This window comes from Vigna radiata, chromosome 4, assembly GCF_000741045.1.
Source record: "Vigna radiata var. radiata cultivar VC1973A chromosome 4, Vradiata_ver6, whole genome shotgun sequence".
In the NCBI taxonomy this organism is placed as follows: Eukaryota; Viridiplantae; Streptophyta; class Magnoliopsida; order Fabales; family Fabaceae; genus Vigna; species Vigna radiata.
In genome coordinates, this window is record NC_028354.1 from 2,301,880 (window position 1) to 2,305,958 (window position 4,079).

General features: G+C 39.2%; 1 pseudogene; it reads left to right on the forward strand.

Annotated features, from left to right (window-relative positions):
- The first annotated feature begins 1,201 nt into the window (after positions 1-1,201).
- LOC106759439 overlaps positions 1,202-4,079 on the forward strand; it is a 10,270-nt pseudogene continuing 7,392 nt past the window's right edge.

Here is a 4,079-nt window from a genome sequence, read left to right on the forward strand (position 1 = left end):
CATCACATGAACCAAGTGGGAGAATGTTAAATTATATTAATAATTAACATTGGTTCATGTAATGTAAAGTATAACTTTGATGTAAAGATTCTAATGTGATGATTATTAGAATATAAGGTATTAAATATATTGAGATTATTTTAGAGTTATTAAAATTAATCCCTCTCTTCTCACTCCAAAAGGACATTTTGGTATTTTACTAAAGTTAATTAAAATATCATTAAAAGAGAAAAAAGTTTGACTTCTGTAGTAGACAAGACAAGTTTCTGAAAAGCACAAAGAGAAACAGTAACGTTCTTAGGAAAGAAAAGAAGCTGTGGCTGACAGATAAAAACTTTCTGCAACTTCTATATCATCAAGAAGGCATTAAAGAGGAGTAAGAGGAGAGAGAACTTTTGACAGGAAGAGAAGTGCACAATGGATCCAGGTTAGTTCTCCTTTACTGTGTATGTGGGAATTGTGTATATCATGAAAATTCAAGATCCTGTTGAGTTAATTTTCATTCAATTGAAAAATTAAAGAATTACTTACATTTTGAACAGAGATAGTAACCTTGTAGAGACACGGCGGAGGTGTAGCTATGAGAGAGTGATGATGCGGCAGAGTCGCGACAACTGGGCGAAAACCTTGGCCATCCTGATTCGCGACGTAAGGAGGAATTTTCTTTCTCCTTCTTTCTTTGATTTCGTTTGTGTTTTAGGGGTTTCTATTTTCGCATAAGGACATGAGTTGGGCGCGAACGACAGATGAAAGGTCGAAACAAAACGAATATGGAGACAACGGATATAGTGAGAGTAGGGTGGGAATCCAAGAAGAAATAAAGTGAGATTTTGGAGAGTTGAAAGTGGGGACTTCGCGAGTTAAAAGTAAAAAAAAAAAAAACGAGGGCTAGTTTTGTAATTAAAAAAAATTGGATAGAGTTGGGGAGGTAGAGGAAGAAGGTGTGGGGGTGTAGGGAACAACGCCCTAAATCCAATGGTGGCAGCCCAATAAGCCAATTCATCAAGTGCAGCGGCCCAATCCAATTTAATTAAATCAGCCCATTTTATTTTTCCAGTGCAGCAGCGGTGCAGACCAAGCGTAGCAGCATCCGAATTCCAGCATATCAGCCAACTCAATTTATTTGTACAGCACAACTCAGCGCAGACCAAGATGAATCCATGGCCCAATTAAAAGCAGTGCAGTGCATCAATCCTAAAGCAGCAATGCAAAACGGTGTCGTCCCACTTAAACAGGAGCCTAGCCAGCGCTTTCTGCAGTAGTAGCGTTCCATTCTTCTTCGACCTAACATAAACCCTACCCTAGAAACCTTTCTCTTCATCCACTGAAGCCACTAATTTGTTTTCATTTTTTTATTTTCGTTTCACTAATAAAGAAAAAGGAAAATTCGAAGCCAAAACCCACACAAAACACACTATGCTATGCTATGCTCTCTAATCCGTTTGCGTCGTTACGCTTGTCCGCACTCTCCGCTTCTTCATCTTCCTATTAGCCGTTTCTCCTCCGCCGGTGCCGCCATGGTTGCTCACGCGAAGGACGACGCCTACCTTCAGGCGGCGATTCCGAAGCGCATCAAGCTGTTCGAGACTATTCAGGCGGAGCAGCGAACGCAGCGCCTCTCGCTCTCGCCGGATCCTATCAAAGTTACTCTTCCCGACGGCGGCGTGAAGGAGGCGAAGAAATGGCTCTCGACTCCGCTCGACGTGGCCCGCGAAATCTCTAAGAATTTGGCCAACAACGCGCTCATCGCCAAAGTCAATGGTGTGCTCTGGGATATGACGCGCCCGCTTGAGGACGACTGCCAGCTCCAGATCTTCAAGTTCGATGACGACGAAGGACGCGACACGTTCTGGCACTCCAGCGCGCACATTCTCGGACAGGTCTAGCTCTGTTCAGGTGTTTTTGTTAATTGTCATATGAATTTGTATTATGATGAAATAGTGATTATTGTTGTTGGTATTGTTCTTTTTTGTTTATTTTCAGTCTCTTGAGACGGAGTATGGATGCAAGCTCTGCATTGGGCCTTGCACTACAAGAGGAGAGGTTCGTGTGTGATTTTTGTTGGTTGTAAAATGTTTATGCGGTTTGGACTTTGTTGTATGTTCTTGTGAAGTGTGCATTGAGTTAGACAGTGAATGTTCTATTTTAGGGATTCTATTATGATGCGTTTTACGGTGACTTGGGTCTCAATGACGATCACTTCAAGCAAATTGAAGCTGGCGCATTGAAGGCTGTTGCGGTATTCTTCTTCTTCTTTACAATCTTATTTATGTCCTTTTTTTTAATGTTTACTTCTGCTTTAGATGCTCCATTGGCTATTGGGATTTTTTTCCGGTTACCATAACTCATCATTCTGATAAACATTACTTTTGTGTTAACGTTGAAAATTATATTTACAGGAAAAGCAACCCTTTGAGCGCATTGAAGTTACACGCGATCAGGCACTGGAGATGTTTTCTGATAATAAGTTTAAGGCAAGCATAACGTACTTTTTTTGAGGGTGGGGTGGGGTTAGCTTCTTGTTTTAATGATATTATCTATTATCTTAATTCTGATATTTCCAGTTTGCTTTCGCCTATAATATTTTATATCTGAAATTCACAATTTGCCGCATTGGCTTTGTGGTTATTGTGATCAGATTGAGATTATCAATGATTTGCCTGCGGACAAAACTATCACGGTATACAGATGTGGTCCCCTGGTTGACTTGTGTCGTGGACCCCATATTCCTAATACATCATTTGTCAAAGCAATTGCATGTTTAAAGGTATGTGTAAGCTGTCTTTTCTCGCAACCACTTATTTTTATTTATCCTTTAATTTGTATGAACGGCAAGGACTTTGGTTTAATTGAGTTGGAATTCCAGGCTTCGTCAGCATATTGGAGGGGGGACAAAGATCGAGAAAGTTTACAAAGAGTTTATGGCATATCTTATCCTGATCAGAAGAGTTTAAAGGTGGACTGAATAATCAATTGCAGTTCCTTGTGGAATAAGTAAATTACTAGCTAGTAGTCATTAATTGTGTCCTGTAGCATTATCAGCGGCGCTCTAGTTCCTTTGTGTGCTTTGCTACATGCACACTTTGGTGTTTTTGAATTAAGGCTTACTGTGTTATTATCATTTGATTCTTCTCCCCACTTTTTGTTTTTGAATTTTTTAGGAATACTTGCATCGGCTGGAGGAGGCTAAAAAGTATGATCACCGGATTTTGGGTGTGAAACAAGAGCTTATTCTTCATCATGAATGGAGGTATGTTGGGGCCATTAGTCTGATTGCAACATTTAGTAAGCTAATCTGACTGATATGTCTTCATCTGTCTTTGTTTTTGTCAGCCCAGGAAGCTGGTTTTTTCTTCCACATGGTGCTCGTGTCTACAACAAACTCATGGACTTCATTAGAAATCAGTACAGAGACAGGGGTTATCAAGAGGTTGAGTTTTAGGCTACATCTGGCCCATTGTGTTGATTTTAGAAGTCACTTTGAAGTTAAATCTAGCAAACGAACTTTAAAAACAGTGTGGAAGTTTGTCAGTTTTAGCTTAAAAACTTCTTTTAAACTATAAGCTCTATTTCGTTGTTCCACATTGATCTGTTTAGGATGATAGGGAGAGGGAGCCTAGGTGTAATCTATTCTTTTTTAAGAAAAGCTGCTACAGTTAAATATATTAAAAGCTGCTTTTCCTTTTCTTTTATAAACATTAAGATCCTTCATTTTTAAAGACTTTTTCCTCAAATGTTTGACGTAGCTTCTCCTTTTATTACGAAGAAAAACCAAAGAAGATAGGCCCAACACTACTGTATTGTAGGAGTTTCTTGAAGTGACCAAAAACAATCTTTTTCCATGTACTTAGTACTTATTTATTTGCAAATGGAATCAACAGGTCATATCTCCAAATGTATTTAACATGGATCTGTGGGTGCAATCTGGTCATGCTGCAAATTATAGAGAGGATATGTTTATTTTAGAGGTATGTTTTTCCCAATATCTATAAATGCTAGCTTCTGTAAGAATGTGGGTTAGAGAGTTGAAGGACATATCTCTTTATCATGGGGGAATCTAGACGATTGAGATTTGTGTT